This window comes from Acomys russatus, chromosome 18 (assembly GCF_903995435.1).
Source record: "Acomys russatus chromosome 18, mAcoRus1.1, whole genome shotgun sequence".
NCBI classification, from domain to species: Eukaryota; Metazoa; Chordata; class Mammalia; order Rodentia; family Muridae; genus Acomys; species Acomys russatus.
The window spans coordinates 9,650,857-9,672,159 of record NC_067154.1 but is presented as its reverse complement, the minus strand read 5'-3'; the positions used below and the strand labels follow the sequence as shown (position 1 = coordinate 9,672,159).

The 21,303-nt window shown below is 47.3% G+C and overlaps 1 protein-coding gene across 2 annotated transcripts in view; it reads left to right on the top strand.

Moving 5' to 3' along the window:
• Dpysl2 (dihydropyrimidinase like 2) overlaps positions 1-21,303 on the top strand; it is a 103,297-nt gene that overhangs the window by 54,279 nt on the left and 27,715 nt on the right. The window lies entirely within an intron of this gene.

Sequence of the window (21,303 nt, the reverse complement as noted above, 5' to 3'; positions counted from 1 at the left end):
GTTTATAAAACACCCAACCACATCACACTGCAGTTTCCAAGTCCAGGACCAAAGTTGTCACCACAAAATCTGCCTGTGGTCTGGTGATTAGAAAGCCACGTTATCCAATGTATTGTCCGTGTGGGTGCGCCCCACCCCCTCTCAGCTTCTTATCTCTCCCAAGCCTCCCAGGGATGAACTCGCATGATTTACCTAAGGATACGAAGGCCTTTTTTCTAGACTGGCTCAGGTGTCACTTGATGACTGGATTGGAAGGTTTTGTCCATGGCTGGGCCGATCACTTGATATCTGTTGCCAAGGAGACTGGGACAGAGCATCCTAGAGGACAGCAGAGCTCTATCCCAGTGGTCCAGCACTCATGTCTCACAGAGGCTTTCTCTTGAAGGAGCCCAAAATGGTGGGCTTGACCAGCCTGCTGGGTAGGATAGTGAAGCTCATGCAGTTAAGCCCGCATTAAGGTATTTCCGTGTGTCCTGCTAGATCCATGCCAGGGCACTGAGGGAGTTCCCATAACCCACCAGTGTGTCTTTCTTGTATCTTTGTTCTGAGAGCTGGCAGCCATAGCCTTACAGATCAAGCCAGCTTAGGAAGGCATGGTCTCCATCTTCTGAGACAGCTCCCTCCCTCCTCCTGGGTCTCAGTCTGTACTCCGTTCATGGGGATTGCACACAGATCTGGGAGAGTCTCAGTTCTTAGATGCTTCCAGGGCTCTCCAGTTTTCCCTAGAGTGTTCAGACTGTTGGGAACTTCCCATCAGTCCCATTAGTGGAAATGATGAACAGAGCCAGGAGTAGTAGTGGGGTTACAGGGGACATGTTGGGGCTACAGCCAGGTCTCCCCGGCTTTCAAATGTGAACAAGGGACAGACTTCCATGTAGGGTTCCTCTTGGTGGGTAAGAGCCCCCCTGACCCAAAGATCTCCTGTTCTGTGTCCCAGCTGAGTAAATGTGGCAGGGCTGAACTCTGGCCATTTCTGTATGTCCATGGCTTCCCCGGAACTGGCTACACTGGCTGCCTGGCAAGTTGCTTTACTGTGGTCCTGGACAACCTGTTGTCCCTCACCTGTTAGGGGACTGATAAAAGCAGTTCTAGTGGGGACGGTGGGTACTAGTGGGCTGTGGAAGACCTGGGTCCTTGTCCCCATTTTCTCTTGTCTTTCTCCTGTTGGTAGCTGTCCCCGCCCAACCCCCCTCCCCAGGTTCTGGAGCATCCTAGAATTTAGGGAAGGGCCATGTGGAAACCACGCCCTTTCCTGGTTGCCTGCCTTCATCGGGCATCCTTTTGCAGTGTGATGCAGCTGGCCCTGGCCAGCTTCCATATTGAGTCATAGGGCAGAAGGGGCTTAGTAAATAGAGGCAGAATGCTTAGTCACTTTGGAAACCTCACTCTGCCTAGCGATCAACAAATAACCTTTCCTTCTGCTCAACACAGGAGTTGAGGTAGAGTACCTGTTTCATTTAAAGTGCGTACATGCAAGCGTGAGGATCTGAGTGTATTCCCCAGAACCGATGCCAAAAAAATAAAAAATAAAAAAAATGAAAAGAGGCTGGGCATGTTAGGAAGGTTCATCCTCGTAATCTCAGAACTGAGGACGCGGGACAATTCGTGGAGCTTGCTGGCCAGTCAGCCTTGCCTGCTTGGCTTGACCCAGGCCAGTGAGAGACCCCATCCCAAAAGAAAACAAAACAAAAATCCAACACACACACACACACACACACACACACACACACAAACTACACACACAAACTACACACACACACACACACACACACACACACACACACACACACACACACACACACACACACACACACGGTGGCAGATACCTGAAGAGCAACATCAGAAGTTTTCTCTGGCTTTTGTATTGGCTACTTTTCTGTTGCTATAATAAAGTACCGTGACCAAAGTAGCTTAAAGGAGGAAGGGCTTATTTTCTCCATCCAGAGAGCTAGCATCCATTATGGTGGTGTGGCATGCCAGTGAGAAGGCATGGTGGCAGGAGAAATACCCCAGAGATGTACCTCTTCCAGCAAGGTTTTACCACCTAATCCTACCCAAACAGCACTACCAATAGGGGATCAAATATTCAAATACTTGTGACTATGTGGGGCATTTCTCATTTAGAGCACTGAAAATGGTGCACATACCTGCTCATGAAGAACACACACACACACACACCTGCTAATGCAGAACATGCACATACATAGGCAATAAAATGGTGCACAATAGTGAAAAGCAAAACTAAGTGCCTTAGGGAGTAGTTATTTTTTCCTCATAGTTGACAGCTCTGGCCCAAAGTCACCCCCTTAATAATTGTTTTCTGTTATTCTTTTCCTCTTTGAGTAGCCGCTTTCCCCCTACCCCTGCTCCCCCCCCCCTGCTCTCCCCCTCTACTTCTTCCAAAGCAACTAGCCAATCCCTTATTTCTTTGGGTTTTGAGGGCTCTGCCTCAGATTGCTGCCATTGTTGGGTGAAGCCATTTATTCAAATTCCTTGCCATTAGTCAGCCCCACTGCTGTGGTTAATGATAAAGGGGGCTCACGGAGAGTAGAAATTAGAGTTCTTTCTGGCTAACTCATTTGGGAGGCAGCCCTTTTAGAATGTGATTGAATGTTCCCCTAATGATAGAGCAGATGCTGCCTAAAGTTGGGTCGTGGTGGCCCGGGCCTCTCCACTAAAGGGAATTTTGTAGTGATCTCTGGCCAACATTAAGGGGTATAACTGCAGTTTGGACCCCCTGGGGAGTTAACAAACTCCAGGCACAGACTCTTCTGACCTCATTCTGGGTGGGTTCAACATTGCCAGTTTGGAAGCTTCCAGCATCTAAGATCTTGTCTTAACAGTCGACTTCTAGTGAAATGGAATGAATGAATGTTCACGGAGATTTCTGGAAGCCAGAGGTGCCCTCTGGCCTGTGTTCCCTGCTCTGCTCTCTCTTCTTTGCAAGGGGCGAGGCATTACTGGGTAGGACCTGGTAGGGGCTGTGGCTTGTAAAGCTGGTGTTTTCAAGAATCTAAGGAGACCAATGGGGCTGAGCGTCCTGATTCAGTTGCTGTCCTTTAGGGTGTCTAGAAGGTTTCACTTGGCTCCTTCCCCAACACTGGTTAGGATGTGGAGTGAGTGGGACAGGCAGCGAACAGGGATGAGAGGAGTATATGGCAGAGGTACATCCCCAGGCCAGTGACTACCTTCCTAGCCCCATGGGCCACCCGCTGTGCTATGTTTCTGCCAAAAGCCTACTGTCTTAGATTGACTCAGTAGTGTTTATGACCCAGTCTCCCTCTAATGACAGGTCAGGACTGGAGTCTTTCCCTGTGGGGAGCCTGCATACAAGGAATCAAAAGACCTTGGTAATGACATAGAATCAGGCCACTCACAGCAGGCGGCAGCCATGCGGATCTTCCATGCTAGCTCCACTCTTGTGGCTAGGTGACACTCATGGACCACTTCGGAGGATGAGCTTCACAGGACAGGCGGCAGCTCTGAGAATCAGCTCAGAGCTTGATTTCCCTTGTTTCCCTCCAAACTTGCAATTTGGAGCCCACCGTCACAATGCATTTCTAGGTAGCAATTTTACATCAGTGAGAATGACAAGGCTGCTACTTGTTATAGCTATGTATAGAATAAAAGATTTGTGGATTTTTTTGATACCATGATATTTACAAATGGTTACTGTGATACTTCTGGTGTGTGAGTCTCATGTAGCTCGACCATCTTCATCTGCTGGTATCTCTCTCATCTATGTATTCATGTATGTATCTGTCTACTGGTCACTTGTCTATATCATCTTTTTGCTCTATATAAGTTATCTATCATTTATCTATCTGCCATCTGTCTTAACCAATCAATGTGTGATCTATCTATCTATCTATCTGTCTATCTATCTATCTATCTACCTACTTACCTTGGGCTACTATGACAAAAATGCCATATGAAGCAGTTTACAAACCATGGTTTATTTTTCACATATGGATGCTGGGGAGTTGAACGTTTAAGGCACTTGCAGATTTGGTTTCTGGTGAAGGCCTGTTTTATAGGATACAGACACTTGTCTTCTCATTGTGTCTTCACTTGATGAAAATTATTGGGGAGTCTTCATGGACCTCTTTAGTGAGAGTACTAAGTTCATTCATGGAGTCCCTACTTTCATGATTCATTCTCTGGCCCCTCCCAGAACCCTCCTCCTAATGCTGTCCTACTAGGGTTGGGATGTCAACATAAGAATTTTTTTTTGGAAAAAAGAATTTTGGGGGGACACTACTACTCTTCAGGCCATTGCTCACTGTATCATCCATCTACCTCTATCTGTCTGTCATCCACTCATCTCTTTTAATTAATCTGTCACATATGCATCAGTCTAATGTCTATATTGGCACCTGTCTACTGCAGTATTAAATGCATCTATGCCTATGTATAATCTATTGAATTGTCCATCTATGTGTAGCCTTGTCTGCCATTCATCTAATCTGTCTGTCCCATCAGCCATCTGTCCATCTCTTCTGAATAGAGGACACAGGAAGATGTAGTCACTTACTGTCTGACTGTGTGTTATGTCACAGTACTTGATAAGACCAGGAAGAGAGTTCAAAGTCAGCTTTATGTCCCAAGCCTATGTAAAGGAGTTCCTCCTTTGAACACAGCAAGAAAAACAATTATAAACTAAAGTAAAAGTTGTAACTTTTACTTTTCTCTACTAGATTTTTTTTTCCAACACATCTGACCCTGGAGATGTAAAGTTGTACTCCTGGGACACTGTTCTCCCAGGATCTCAGTTTTCAGCTGCCTCTTCTGAGCTACTGTGCACACTGAGCCCTGTGGTGTGTTACCCAGTTTGTCTCCTGGTGTCCATTCCTCCTGAGCTGGCACTCACATGCCCTGCTCCACCATCTTGTCCTGTGGCTTCTGGAGGATCCCAGGACACAGCATTGGGTCATTCCTCTATGAGCCTTGGTGACAGATCCTTTTGAGTGGGTATTTTGGCTAAGGAACCATTTAGTCATTTAGTGCCTACAACTCAGGGAAGTGGGCTTGGATAGGGACTGCCTGGGTGGGCACTGTAGGCCATGACTTCCTGTTTCATAGCACCAAACCTTTGAACCACATCATGGCCTCTGATATCAAAGTATGTGTTCAGGAAGAGACATATGGCAGGCACCTCTCCTGCTTCCCTTTACCTGGTAGTTATCATTATTTATTTTGTGCCTTAATTCATTATCAACACAAATCATAATAGATAAAGGCCAGGCTGAATACTATTAGACCTGAGAGAGAGTGTAAGTAGGGGACCATGTCCCCAAAGGCCTGACCAAGTATTCAGGGCTGCTCTCAAACCTACTGTGTTGAGGGTAAGGGTGTGGGCATTTAATATTTTGGCGGAAGAGAAACTTTTTTGCTTCAGAGTTTGAAGTGGGAACCTGGCGGGAAGGCACAGCTTAAGGGATGTCGGTTATATGTTGGCTCATTTTGTGCTACTGCATGGAACTTCTCTGAGGACCAACATTTAAGGCCCTGCCCAATGGATGCACTTCAGTCTACATCCTATTAGTGTGGGACATACGTTGAGACCAATAGTGCAAGCCAGACTGATCCAATCAAAGGAAGGCATGTATTGCTGGACCATTGAGGTCTTCTTCTGTTTTGCTCCCTTGTTCTCTGAGGAGCCCTGCCAAATGACCTTGTAGATGCTCTCTGGATCCCTCCACAGACACCCGGTAGGAGTCCCAGACAGGATTCTGACCTTGCCACAAGACCTGAGAAGAAAGTTCACTTTGAGGGTGTATACTAGGAACCTGCAAGCCCACGGCTCTCATTTCCGGTCCCGTCTTCTCTTTGCTCTTGAAGGTCTAGAGCTGATTATCCGGCTAGGATGGAAGGACCGGGAAGAAGCCCAGAGACATCACGGGACTTGCTTGGTTACTCTGAGCCTAGATAAGGATGCAGCTCTGATCTGAGCTCTTGACAGTGTGCAGAGCAGAGTCAGGGAGTGAGTGTGTGCATGCACGCTGAGGGAGCTAGGTTAGCCAGCCCTAGAGAGCTATCAAACTCTATAGCTCCAGTGCTTGCATTATAAGCGAACACCGCCATGTCCAAAATTTTCACATGGGTTCTGGGGACTGAGCTCAAGCCTTCATATTTGTCAGGCAAGTACTTACTAACCAAGCCGTTTCCTCAGCCCAAAGTGTTTGCTTTCCTGTTTGTTGTTTTAAAGATTTATTTATTTTGTTTATATGAATGAATGCTTTGTCTGCATATACACCTGCATGTCAGAAGAGGGCATCAGATCCCACTGCAGATGGTTGTGAGCCACCATGTGGTTGCTGGAAATTGAACTTGGGACCTCTGGAAGAGTAGACAATGCTCTTAACCACTGATCCATCTCTCCAGCTCCTTGTTGTTGTTGTGTCTTTAAACGATTATAATGTGTGTGAATGCCACAGAAACCTTACACACAGCCCCTGCCTACCTCGAGTTTGCCTGGAGGATGAGGCTCCTGTCCCGTCCCCAGATTCCCTAGCAGCAGGATGGTTCTGGTATTGAGGCTTGCTTTATCCTGCATTTCCAACCAACCATCACTTCAAAGTGCTTTTCCTTTTTCTGTAATATAGAGGAAGAAGGCGATCAGTTATTGTACTTCTCTCACTGAGAAGAGGCTACACCCGTGGGGAGAGGCTAGTCACCATGGTGATCTACTAAGTGTCTCTGCTCTCTCCACAGAAGCCTAAATTTCCCCTGCACCTCAGAGGGCTGTTTGGACAGCAGTCCCCAGTAGTGACTGAAGCTATGACTTCACCAGCCTAAGTTAATCTGGCTTGTGAAAGGCCCCAGCCCCTGGTCAGTGGCTGGTTGAGCCAATTGCCCTCAGGCAGGCTACCCTCATAGCCTCCCTGACCTTGTCTGGAGCTCCTCTTTCCCATGGCTCTGTGGGGTTCATCAGCTCAGCCCTCCCTGTACCTGACTGTGAAGGGCCTCAGGAATGCGGGGGTGGGTGGTGGGTGGGTGGGGGGGTGGCGAGGGGAGAGTCCAGGGACAGGGAGGAGGATCTGGCAATGTCTGGGCTTGGGGCTGCTGCTCTCGGCATTGTTTTTTTCCTTTGTGTGGATATCTTAGGGATTCACTAAGGAAACATGAGGTGTAGTGGAAGGAATTTGAGGCCTCACTATTCAAGGACACATCTTCTTGGAGGGAGTCAGGAGACCTTAGTTCTGGGATAGACTTCTGCTTGTTAGCTCTAGCAAGTAGCTCCCTGTCTGCCTAGCTCCCCTCTCCCCATTCCCCGCTTGTCAGAAGCCTTTCCCGCCTCCTAGCAGGGTGTTGTATATTAGACAGACAGTGGGGTAAGTTACAGAAGTGGAGGGAGGTGGCACACCAGCTTCGCTTCAGACAACCCAACTGGCTTATTAAGAATGTCTGACTCGTGGGAGATTTGGGGGGGCTAACTGTTTTGTGCACTGATCTCTGCATTGGCAAGATTGTTTTATCACCCACCTCTCATGCTTCCGCCTTCTGCTTAAAGTGCCCCCTCTTTGCCCTGAAGCAGTTTTTGTTCTGTTCTAGAGACACATTTTTTTTTTTTTTTTTGTCACCTGATTTTTCTCTCTTTTTCAAGAGCGTTCAGCTGTGACTACTGGAGACTTCTCGTCTTCCGTCGTTTCCTATGGCTCTAACTAAACACCACAGATTGGGTCATTTATAAAGAACAGAGAGTTTGGAGTTTGTTGGTGAGAGTCTACTAACATGGTGATGGCATTTGGAGAGGGCAAGGGGGGGGGGGCTGTGGCAAAGCCACAGGAGGGAGGTGTCACGTGGCGAACTGTGGCCAGACTTGACTTCTCTTCCTCTCTTCTTCTAAGATCATTAATGCCATCATTGGGGCCCCGCCCATATAACATCCTCTAGCCCTAACCACGCCCTAGAGCCCCTGCCTCTGACACCATGGACATAAGAATTTAGACATGAAAATTTAAATACACTAAACTTTGGGGAGCTCTGCGAACTCTGGGGGATACGTTCAAATCATAGCCATCCTCCTTTTCCCACCATCTATAGAAACATCTTTCCTGTCTTCATATGAAGACAGGATTTGCTCTGCTAAGCTCTATGCTTCTGGTAGGACATTTCTCCTGAGCCTCCAGCTCAGGAGAGAGTCAGGTATCCGAGATCATAGGAAAAAGCCCTTGTAAGTGCTGCCTGTAACACCCATGTTATTATGTCCCCTGATGGGGTAGCAGGGCTGGGTACAGAGCTTACATCTTCTTTATTACAGTCGGTCACCTGTGTCATTTCTCCATTCCACACATGGAAACCATGAATTCCATTTTTCTGTCTGTATGCATTTGCTTGTTTGGAGCATTTAATGTAAGTCAAATCATAATCTGTACGCTTTTGTACTTGGCGCGTGCACACTTCTCAGCACGTACAGGAAGATCAAAGGAAAGTTGAAGGAGTTGGTTCTGTCTTTTCTACCACATGAACCTGGGGGTTGTATGGCCATGGGGCTTGGCAGCGGCTTTACCCGCTGAGCCATCTTACCAGCCCTAATTAGTTAATTTATATTTTATTTTTTGCTGTAAGGTCTCTTCCTGTTGCCTAGAATGGTCTTAAACACTTGGGTTTAAAAGATCTTTCTGCCTCACCTCCTGAATTCTGGGACTATAGGCAAACAGCACTGTGCCTAAGGGATCCCTCTTTCCCTTTTATTGTAAAGAGGTGAATAATTAGTGATGAATAATTTATGTACTATATTATTTTAACACTGTATTTGTTATATTTATGTGTATGGGTGGGTACGTCGAATGATATAGGTACTCATAAAAATAAGACCATTGAGTATTTTCTTTGGCTAATTGGATGGATGGCATTTATGATTTCCTAGGTTTTCAGCTACTTTGCATTCGAGGCTGTGCTTAGCGTCTGGGTAGCCCTGTTATTCCTGAGAACTGGGAGGACATATTGTGAGAGTGCACTATTGTGAACACCTGCTTGTGTTTATGTGTGGTGGAGTGCTGGTGGGCGTCGAAGCGCTGGTCCCTTATCAGGCCTCAACAGCATTATCAGGCATGGTCCAGATTGGCTCCTATTCAGTCTTTTCAACCAACTGGGAACAAAACAGGCCCATTGAACCATCATCCTCAGTGGAAAAGGGAGACACTGGCCAGTGCAGTGGCTGTGTCAGGCTCCAGTGAGCCTACGATATGGTTTGTGCTGTCCTTTTGAATTCAGTCCAGGTTCCTAGGAGAAAAACACCCGTCACTTTTTTTTTTTTTTTTTGGCTTTAAATTGAGCCCAGTCAACAGATGACCTCACCAAGTCTTCCTTCCCTGCTGGACTTCATTTGGAGGGGATGTAAGAGCCATTGTGCAATGTTGGAACAAACAGTGGAGGCCAGCTCCTTTGTTTTTGTTTCTTAGTTTAGCTCCAAGCCCAGAAAACTGATCTATTCCTGACTGCACAGGGAGCCATCCCGGCAGCTTTTGTATAAGGATGGCAGCATGTTTGCCTGTGTGCCGATGGGGTCCTATGTACACTGTTGCTCCTGCTTGAACTGAGCGCTCCTTCCTTTATGCTGAACACATATGTCCTCAAAGATAGGTGTGAGAGCTGTAATGTTTGCTTCGGTTCATATTTTCACAGAGGGGTTATGGCCATTAGGTTGTATTTCGAGAGAGACGTAAATGTAAACTAGACCCTTCCCCAGTGGCACCTTGTATTTTCCTGTTATTGTCTGTGGCCTTCGGGCTTTGGGGAGTATTCGGACACAGCTTTGCTCAAGTAAGTGTGTGTGTTGCTGTTAGTCCCTGCTAACGGGAAGTCTAAGTCCTCAAGCGTGTCCTTAGATTGTCTTCTGGACAAGGAACCTTCTGGAATGGACACTGAATTAATCCCACTCTTTGTACATAGAAGCCTTGTAGCATATGACCTACCTTTCTGTCTGTCTGTCTTTCTTTATTTTTTCCTTTGTTCCTTCCTTCCTTCCTTATTATTATTATTTTTTTAATTTTTCTTTCTTCTTTTTCTTCTGAGGCTCCACCCTGCCCCTTAATCCCTTATTTCTGGCAAGCCAGCACCAAATCTGTGGTTCTGTAGCCCAGGGCAACTGAGAGCTGAGACAAACAGAGGAAGTGTCATGAATGACATATTTCTTCAGCCACCTCATCTGGTCAGCCCAGCCAGTGGCCACCTACCCCCCACCCCCATCCCCTGTCAAAGTGGTGCTCACAGCTCAGTGTGGCCAGGCAGGGCTGACCCGGCCTCATGTGGAAACTCTTTAGCTTGTCTTCCACAGTCTCCCGGCTCATTACATCTCTTTACTCTTTCTGTAATTTGCTCATTGTCTGGAGTTATTTCTGGCTGACTGTGGTGAAAATTGGGAAGTGTCTTCTGTTTTCCTTAAGCAGCCAAAAGGCCCCACCCCCTCCTTGTCTCTCAAACACAGGCCTACCTGCATGCATGAGCTTCCATATGCATGCTTGTACGTCCACCCATGGGCTCATCTCACACACACACACACACACACACACACACACACACACACAGGAAAGGGAAGGAGCCAGGCACGTGTCTGTCTCTCTCTCTCTCTCTCTCTCTCTCTCTCTCTCTCTCTCTCTCTCTCACACACACACACACACACACACACACATACACACACACACACATACACACACACACTGGAAAGGGAAGGAGCCACCAGCAGCCTGGACTTCCTGTGTCCCTAAGGACTTTGAAAGTAAGCTTTGCTCTAGCACTTTTCCATGCCTGCTGTGGGTGGCACTGATGTTTGGGGAGATCTCTGGGAACCTCTGGGATCAGATTGCTTTGCTTTTTATTGGAATGACAGACAGCCCTGCTAATGAGGCCAGTTTGTTATCTGCTCTGCTTGGCAGCTTTCCCCACATCTGAGACCTTGTCGCAACATTGGGAAGCCAGTTTACCTGGCCCTAAGGCTTTCATATAGGAAGGTTGTTTTGTTTTGTATCCTGGTGTCTCTGCATGGGTGTGGGTGGGGGTGGGAGTGGGAGGGGGTTAGTGCAGGGAATTTCCCCAGGAAGTGAGAAGTCTCCTTTTCTGACCGTCCTTGGAGGATCTCTACGAATGACGCCTGCCCTGTAAATAGGACAGCTTCTTCTTGAGCTTTGGGTTTTGGTCTGTTTCTGCAGAAGCCCGTTCCTTTGAGGGGATGATGACTCATAGTTCCAAGCCTTTCTTGTGGTGCTGTGGCCTTGGCCTTCCTTCTCAGGGCCTTTATCCTGTTCCTCCCCACGCCCTCCCTGGTCTTGCTCGCTGAGACTCCCTGCTCGAGGCCGCCCTCAATCCCATCCCTTCCCCTGCCGCTGAGGATGTGTGGCTGCTCTCCCTAAGAGAGACCACAGCCCTGGCCGGGAATCGCATGAAACAGCTTTCGGTCCTCCTGCGTTACTCTTAGTCATTTGATGCAGGCTTGACAGGACCTCCTGTTGTAAGGACCTCATCCATGCTATTTCACACCAGCCCTATGTGTAGGTATTAGGATGATGTCCATTTTAGAGATGAGAAAACTGAGGTCCAGAGAGCGTCAAGGACCCTGAGGTTTGACAACCAGTGAGAGGAGTGGTACCCAGTTACAAACCCAGGCACAGCGGTTTAGCTTCCCAATACTATTCAATAGACACTGTTGCCATGCCTCTTTTGCAGATGGGGAAATAGAGGCACTGGGAAGTTAATTAACTTGCTCAGCTTCCTGGACCTCAGCAGTGGTAGTGTCAGGATTTTAGGCCACACCTGTGGCTTGTCTTGTCCCTGTTTCCTGCAGGCCTGGAGCAACAGTCAGAGCAGCGGGGCCTGTTCTCACGCAGTATGACTTTCCCTGGCCCTCTGACACTTCTTTAAATGAGCAAGTATTTCATTCCACCATTTCAGACGAGTGAGTCCCCGTGGTCTGCACTGAGGATGCCAGAGCTGGTGAGCTTGTGGGCTTGCAGTGTCCCTGAGATCAGGGTGCTGCCAGGGGTGGGCAAAGTCACGTCTCAGAACGGCAGAGCTAGAGGAATTCCAGGCTTGACACACCCGTCGGCGTCAGTGCATTTCTCCCTCTGGTGAGGGGACGTAAGCTGCTGTCAATGTGGCTTTTGTTCAGAGTTCGATCCAGAGTGCATGTCTAATGACAGGAAACAGGAACCTCACCCCTCCCTCAGCCAGTGACTTCAACTTTTTTTTAAAGTCCTGCACAGCCTGGAGCCTGCATCATTGCAAGCGAATGGGTTTGGCTAGAGAGTGTTCACCTTTGGCTGTCCTTGCTTCGTCCTGCAGGCCATGGTTGTGTCATCCTCCTGCAGGGATGGTATTTCCTATGAGCTGCTTGTGCTGCTGAGATGAACATGGAGTAGAGATGGAGCACAGCTTTTCTCAGTGCTGGGCACTGGGGCCTGGGCTGCCCTCCCATGTTGTCTCCGTTGTGCACGCCTGTGCACGTTAGTGTTAGCTGGGAGTTGTCCTGAGTGCAGCTTGATAGATGAAGAAGGGCCAGACGAGAGTTAGAACTAAAATGCCACAAGTGGCCAATGAAACAGGCACTCATAAGATTGTGTGTCTCTCTGTACAGCTGGCCTGCTAGCTCCTCCGTGTTTTCCTTCTCAATGGGTCTTGGAAAGTGGCTGGCTTTCTAGAACAAAGACAGCCAAGAAGGGTGAAGGGGGTGTTGTGTTTGCCCCTTTGAATAGCAAACATGGAAAGTGAACACCAGCATTATCTGGAGTGACGTCCCTATGAATTGTTGGTGGCAGAGTGAAGCCGTGCCATGTTGGTCATCTGGATTGAGAGCTTTTGTCCAACCCCTCACGTTGACCCCGGCCATCTTCTCCAGGGAAAGCCACAGGTTGTTCCTCAGGGAAATGGTGAAACTGATAGCCACCCTCAAGGATGATTCTCATTAGAAGATGGTAACACAACATGCTCTTAAGACAAGCTAAAGCCCCACACTAGCCAAAAAGGAGCATGGCCCGTGATTACATACATTAAATATATGTATCTGCATGGCAGATTATGACAAGTAGTTATTAATACAGTGATAAGATTATAGGTAACATTTTCTTCTATTACAGTGAGAAGGAAAAAAAGTAGATTTAGGATTCGGACCTGAGTTAAACTTCAAAGCTATTCCATCTGCTTATGCATCTTAAAAAAAAAAAATCACACACGCATATTTATTTTGTTTGTGGGTGTGTGCGTGCATGCCTGGTGAGGGAGTGCCACAGCGTGGAGGTCCAAGGATAGCCTACAGGAGTCGGTTCTCTCCTTCTACCGTGCGGTTCTGCACATCAGGCATCAGTCATCAGGCTTGGGGGCAGCTGCTCCCACCCACGGAGCCATCTTGACAGCACTGATGATGCAACCTTCAAGACTTGCCTGGAGCCTGGGTTCTTTGTCAGGAGAGTGGCAGGTAGCCCTAGCAAACTTTTTTTTTGGGTGCTGGACTCTGAACTCTAGTCCTCATTACGTGTTCAGCAAGCATTTCGCCTGCCTTGCCCGTTGAGCCATCACTCCAGCCACATGGCTTCTCTTAGTCACCGTTCTATTGCTGTGAAGGGACATCACGACCAAGGCCACTTATAAGAGGGAGCATTTAATTATGGGCTGGCTTACAGTTCCAGAAGGTTAGTCCTTTATCATCACGGTGGGGACGTGGGAGCAGGCAGGCAAGCATGGCACTGGAGCAGTGTACCTGAGAGCTTACATCTGATCTACAACCAGGAGGCAGAGATAGAGAGAGAGGAAGGAGGGGGCGCACAGAGGGAGCCCAAGTACTAAATGGGGATTGGTGTGGCCTTTGAAACCTAAAAGCCCAACCCCACAGTGACACACGACCTTCAACAGGCCACACTAACCCTTCCCAAACAGTTCTACCCACTACAGATCAAACACTCAAATATATGAGCCTATGGGACTATTTTTATTTAAACCACCACACGGTCTCATGGTTTTGTAACATCTTCAGATAGTGCCCAAACCATGTACATCCTTGATGAGTGAATGAGCTAACCATCAGACCCTAGAAAGCAAGCAAAGCTGTTTTGTGATGGAGAGGGTCATTCTGGGCCTTCCCTTCCCATGTCTGGCCCATGCCCAGTGGTTGAGTCCGGTGGGCCCTCCCGCTCCTAAGACCTTGATCTTCTGCTGTCTGCAGGTGGCCTAAGGGCTCTCACCTGCCTCAAGGCTTCTCTCACTCGTTTGCATCACAACCACACATGACATTAAGCCTGGCCTTTGAGCTGGGTTGCCAGGAGCACAGGTGAGAGCTGCATGGAGAAAGGGGTTTTATGAGGTGCCGGACATGTTGACAAGCTCTTGCCCCAATACCCCAAATCAACATTCACCCCAAAACAGGGTATTGGCTTTTTGACCCTGGGGTTCCATTTCGAGCCACCCGCTTCAGGAAACCTGCCTGTGTTTGGAAGGCAGACAAGGGTGTGGCAATGGATGGGTAGCCACTCTTCAGCACAGTTGCCCGGGAGATGTCTGTTGCTGGAGGCTGCCAACTTCCATCTCCGGTTCTGACTGTTGGTCTCCTAGGGTCATTGTCTTCCTGCAGCTCGGAAGAAATTGGTCACTTCCTCCCACCAGGCACAACCCATGAGAAGGGAGTCTCGGTGGGTGGACTTCAGAGGCAGGCAGTTCCACGTATCTTGTGACAGATGGCTCCCTTAGCATGATTGGTGCTCTCACCAGTGTCCCCCACTTAAGATATTCAATGGGGGGGATTTTGCCTGCTGCTGAAGAGAGAGCCAGCCCTCAGCTCCGTTGTCTGGCAAGTGCTAGGACCAAGACTGGCTCTGTGGGAGACTGGGGCAGATGAAGGTCAGAGGAGAGGAGAGGAGAGGAGAGGAGAGGAGAGGAGAGGAGAGAGGAGGTAAGGAGCCCTGCCCTACCCAGGCAGGTAGCGGGGCCTGCTTTTCAGCTGTTCAGACCCCCTCCTGACATGTCAGAAATGGAAGCCAGAGAATTGTGCAAACTTGGAAGTAGCGTGAAGGGTGTGAGTCATCTTTCTGCACCATGTGTGAGTGTTTGAGGGGAGATGGCCCATTGGGTAAAGTGCTTGTCATGTGAGAGAGTGGGTTCCCAGTATCCATGGAAGCATGGTAGCCCACCCTTAATCCCCAGAGCTGGCTGACTAGCTACGCCAGTCAAATTGGCGAACTCTGAGATCAAGGAGAAGACCCTGCCTCAGTGTAGAGTGATTGAAGAAGACATCTGATGGCAACCTCTGGCCTCTACGTGTATGTACACAAGGATGCATACTCACCTGTACACACACATACACACACACACACACACATGAACACACATACACACACATACCACACAGTACCACATCAATAAAAACTGCATTTGAGCTTACAATGATCTTTAAAAAAAAAAAAAAAAAAAGTTAAACTTTTTGAGCCTTTGAAATATTGCAAATTTCAAAGGGATATTGTATTCAGGTTTTTCAAGTTGTAGTTTGTTTTCTTTTTTTTCTTTTTTTTTTTTTTAATTTTTTCTTTTAAGATTTATTTTTTTATTATATATACAGTGTTTTGCTTGCATGTGTGCCTGCATGGCAGAGAAGGGAACCAGGTCTCATTATAGATAGTCATGAGCCACCATGTTGTTGCTGGGAATTGAACCCAGGACCTTTGGAAGAACAGTCAGTGCTCTTAACTTCTGAGCCATCTCTCCAGCCCGTAGTTTGTTTTCTTGTGTCTTAATATTTTGCTCATGTCCAAAAAGCAGTATGGTATGGGATGACAAAGCCAGTGCAGGTCATAAAGAGGGATAAAGTGCTGACTCATGCTACAGTGGCTGGCCTTGGAAGCCACACAGGAGGCCACGCAGTGTACAATTCTGTTTTATTTGAAGTGACAGGGATCAGATTAGTGGTTGCTTTGGCCTGGGGCTAATGGGCAGGAAGGGGCAGGGAGGGACTACTAGTGGGTATTGGGGATTTTTGGGCGTGGTGTTTTAAAATTAAACAGGATGATGCTTATGTAGAAATGTGAATATACTAAAAATACCCAGTTGTGCCCTTAACTGGGTGAATTTTGTGTTATATCTCAGTCAAGCTCTTAAAAAGTAGGATCCTTTGGCAGTTTTTAAGGCAACACTATAGGTCCAGTACCCTTTGCTTAAAGTTTCTGAGACCAGAAGCGTTTCACGTTTCAGAGTAAGATATTTGAATGTACATATTGAGTTATCTTGAAGATGGTGCCCAGGTCTAATCGTGAAATTCCTATGCAAGGTTTATTATTGACCCTATATAATGTACAAAGGCTCCTTCCCCTTCTATCCTAGGCTGGCTTCCAGCCTTCTCTACCTCCTGAATGCTTGGATGACAGACCTAGTTTTTTTTCAGTGCTGGGGATTAAGTCCTGGCATGTTAGAAAGGCCTTCTAGCAACTTCTACTCTGGCCTCTGAAAGCAATTCTGTACAATTAGTTAGCCTGCCTGCAACTTGGCTGGCACTTGTCATGTGAGATCAGTGTGGAACTTTCCATATGTGTGATGATATTTCAGATTTTGGAGCATTTTGGATCTAGAACTTTCGGAATGAAGGGCTGACAACTTGCAGTCAGTCGCTTTCTGGAAATTGAAAGCATTGCCCGGAATCAGTGTGTTTGCGGACTCTCCATGGCGATGCTTTGAGAATGGAAAGAGAGTCAGCATGCACAAGGCATTTCGCAAATACCTTTCCCTCTGCCCCATATGTAGCCCCCTTGGCTCAGCGTGGTGTGGAGCTTCATGCCTGTTTTGTGGATGAAGCCAGAAAATCCCAGAAAACAACCACAGGGAAGGCACCACAAGAAGCAGACCCAGGTCCTGGGGTGCTTTGACCCTGATGTTCATCCCCTTGCCTTTGTTGACTGCTGGCGGCTGGCGGTTGGCTGTGCCTTTCTCACAGGGCCAGCTAGCCCAGGAAGCTCACCAGAGAGATGATCTGTGAGTGATTTTCTGGATTGTGTCCTGAGCGCTCCCTCCGGAAATGATCCTGACTTTCTGCCCTGTTCCCGAGGAACAGCTCCTCCCAGGAGACCTTCCATGGAAGGAGAACAGTGGGAAAACTCTCCCAGGCATTTCAGGGACACATTTGCAAGTGTCATTAGCTTAGGGGAAAACATCATGTTTGTTTCTCTGAAGTGCTGGCGATCACATGCCTCCCTAATCAGATACTGGCTTCCGATGTGGACTGAGGGCCTAGCCTTGTAGCCAGGGAACCTAGTCCTGTTTTGAAAATGGCATTGCTGTTGTGTGGTGAACAGGCCCCTCACATGCCTGAGTGGGTGGGAATGGAAGGAGAGACCAATGGAAAGCCAGTCTACACTCAGCTAGAGTCAAAATGGCTGCTTATCAGACACTCACTTCCCCAGGTTGTAGCCTGGACTCATGATCCCAGAACAGGGGCAAAGGGGGAGGCTGTGAACTGGGCTTTATACCCAAGGCACTTCTCATGTTCCTGAGGATGGAGAAGCTGGCATCACATAGTCTGAGTGCCTTTGTGGGTCCTGTTACTGGTCTGAAGGTGTCCTTGGCCACTGTCCATACTGCTCTGTAGAAGGGTGAGTGGAGGCTGAGCCACAGCAGGCTCGTTGGCTTGAGCTATCCTGAAGCAAGCATCCTGCGTGGAGCACCCCACATGGAGCACCCTGCATGGAGCACTCTGCATGGAGCATCCTGCATGACGCATCCTGCATGGGGCATCTGTGTGGCACATCCTGCACAGCCTTCCTGGGTTTCTTTAGGTAGAGAATGAAATCAGACAGATCTTGTGGGAAAAAATGAGAAACTTTTTTCTCTTATAAAAATTAGAGGCCGGACAGTGTAGCTCATCATTCACAGAGGTCTTGTTTACCATATACAAGACGCTAAGGTTGATGCCCAGCTCTGGGAGAATATGAATATGAAGGTGAATATGTGTGTGCTTAATGGTCAGAACTTTTACCACCAAATCTTAAAACCCAGGATCTTAAATGGTCTCGCGGGAGCTGGAGAGGTGGCTCAGTGGTTAAAGAGCACTGGCTGCTCATCCAGAGAACCCAGGTTTGGTTTGCAGCACCCACATGGTGATTCAGAACCACCTGTCACCCCACTTTCAGTGGACCAAGTACCCTCTTCTGGCCTCTGTGGGCACCAGGCATGCTCATGGTGCACAGACTTCCATGGAAGGCAAAATAACCCTACACATAAAATGAAAATAAATAAATCTTAGAGTATCTCAAAGCAGCTATGTTTTTTTTACTGACTGGATAAATAGATTGAAAGGGAACCGTTCTGGGGACAGAGTCTTACAGAATTTAGTCATAATTCTATGAGATGGACAAATCAAAGCATTCAGTGTATAAGGGCAAATGATTTTATCCAATATTAAGATATAATAATTAAGATAAAATAATAATCATAATACTCAGTGGCATGAGCATTATTCCCAGGCTGAGCGTGCTGTTCTCAGTGTCCTCTTGAGAAATGATTTGCCTTTTGATCCCTAAGGAAGGAGATCGCTCGATGTCAAGCTTCCTGGATGTGGGCCTGAGAGCCTAAGTTGAAGTCTAGAAGATGCACGAGGCTTTCAAAACGCTGTTTATCTGCAGATGGATACACACATAGAAGCAATGCGCATTCGTGCACACATACCCAGACATAGATGTAAATATGTGGATACTAACAAGGCATTTATACAGGCCTACATACATGTACACAAACATGCATGTGTTTATATATGTCTTCACATATGTATATAAACATAAATATGTAACATATAGCCTTGCTCGTGATTTCATTTTGTGTCTCACCATTTTTTTTTTTTTTTTTTTTTTTTTTGGTCCTCCTTGTCATCTATTTTTCCTGCTTTTGTCTCATGGGATCTTCTTGTATTTTAAGGTCTTATTGATGTTCACTTGTGTTTTTTAGTCAGTGTTTTTCTGGCTGACTTACTATGCTACCCAGGCTGGCCTCAAAGTTGTCAAGCTCCTCCTACCTCTAACTCCTACATGCTGGGATTAACACGTGTGTCAGTCAGGCCTGGTTTGGGTATTTTTTTTAAAGCCACCTTTAAGCTTTTGGGAAGGAAGTAGATTATAAATAAGGAAACAGAATAAAATACAGCATGTAGGGGGGAAAAAGATATAGAGAAAATGTACCAGATTGAGTTGGTTGATTTGAGGAAAGGTGGTGGTAATTGAGTAGATGTGATATTAACTTTACTTAAAATTATCTCTGTTTTAGAAAAATCAGCCTTGAGGAAGGCAGCTTTCCTTCCTGCACCATGCTGTCTGGTGGAAAGAGCGGTCCTTGTCCAGCAGGGTGGGGTAGGAGGGGCTTCATGCTTATAGCAGCCCTCTGAGCGGAGTGGGAAAGCTGACAGTGCTACCAAGAGAGCGGAGTTGACCCATTGCATCCAAAGACTCTGCAGCTGTGCATTCAATTAATTCTGGGTTCAGCCAAACCGCTAATAATAACAAAAAATGTTTGGAAAAAAATGTCTGGAAAGTTTCAAAATGCAAAAATTGAAAATTGCCTCAATGCAAATACTAATACCAGGTCCACACAGGCAGAGTGCTATGTGGCACTGCACCTCGGTACTGCAAGCAAGCGATAATAGCGAGGGCTCAGGGTATATGGAGGGGTCTAGAGTGGAGCGCAGCTGTGGGATACTGGCATTAGTTCTCAGCCTCCCACAAGTATACAGGTGCATGTAGCAGGCTGTATGTACCCAGTATACTAACAGTTGTGCAAGGAACCTGGGTGTCGATGGATTTTGGCATCCCAGGGGTGCTCAAGAGTGATGCTCACAGATACTGAGGGTTCACCTGAACCCCATTTACCTTTTCAACAGAGTGAAAGGTGAGGTTTGAGTGCCACAAAGTGATTACATAGGGCATTCATTGGACTCCTTCTGTGTCAGGAAAGTCTCTATTCTGAGGAGCTTACATTTCTGTATCATGTTTGTGTGTGTGTGCTTGTGTATGTGTGTGTGTGTGTGAGTATATGTGCATTAGTAGTGTGAGTGTGTGTGAGTATGTTAGTGTGTGAATGTGAGTGTGTGTGTGAGTATATGTGTGAGTATGTGAGTGTATATGTCTCTGTGTGTGAATATGTGTGTGTGAGTGTGTGTGTTACTCAGAAGCTATTGCAGATGGTAGCGCAACCCAAGATGGTAACAGTCTTAGGAGCTTGATGGGAAGGTGCTGCGAGGTGAAGAGCGAAGGGAGGGGATTTCAGTCGGCGGGGGCGGGGGGCACTTCCTGAATAAGGACTGTGGGGTGGACAGGGAACAGGGTGAGTCAGAGGAGTAAGAAACCTACAAGGTGGTCATGGGTGGTGTTCATGTTCGGGGCAGAGAGTAAGATGGAGCCTGGAGACATCCGCCAGGGTCAGATCTCGCCGGGTTCAGGGGAGATGCTTGAGTCTGCCCTTCCTGGAAGATGTGCATGGCAACTGCAGCTGCAGATAAAGGGTGTTCCCAGGTCTGTCTGGCCTCCTGAGAGCATGGGTTGGAGGAGAGTGAGGGGTGAGGCAGGCTGTAGCCACAGACAGTCTAGCACGCTTGCTGCTAACAAAGTGATATTTTTGTTGGACAGTGGAGTGGAATAGGGAGCCCAGTCTAGGGAGACGATGGAATTGTCCTGACGAAGTTTCTAGGGGAAGCATTTTGTCAAAGCCCTTGTTGGCTGACACTGTGTTCTAGAGAGTAGGTAGTTCTGAAACCCTTTCATTACGTAGGTAGGTCCCTAGTGAGTGAGTGCTGCAAACGAACCGAACGGAGAAGCGTGATTTAAAATGCATTTGTTTTCATTGCCACCTAGTAATGATATCAGCTTACAGGGTGCATGTTAGTAGTTGCAGGTATGTAATTTATACTGATCAGGCAAGTGTAACTGCTGTATCTGATGACTATATCTTTGAAATGTATGAAGCCAACTCAAGGCAATTATAATTTAGTTGCGTCTGCAAATTTTGATTCGGTGTGTAGGGACTCTTAATATTTCATTTTGGAATAATAGCTCATGGTTCTAGGTGTCCAAAGTCCTGAGCCTTTTCCTTATTGTCACATGAATTTGATCAAACCTTGAACATTTCAGTGTTGTGTGTGTGTGTGTGTGTGTGTGTGTGTGTGTGTGTGTGTGTGTGTGTGTGTGCACATGTGCATGCTTGCACAAAAAGATGGATGACAATAGTTCCAGAAAACCTCATGTCGTTAAGGAAACTGGGCAAGGGGACCTGTGAGGGATAATAAAGTGTGCAAAGGCCTGGGGTGAGGGGAAACAGACTGATGCAGCAGCTGAAAGATCTCCTGCAGAGTGC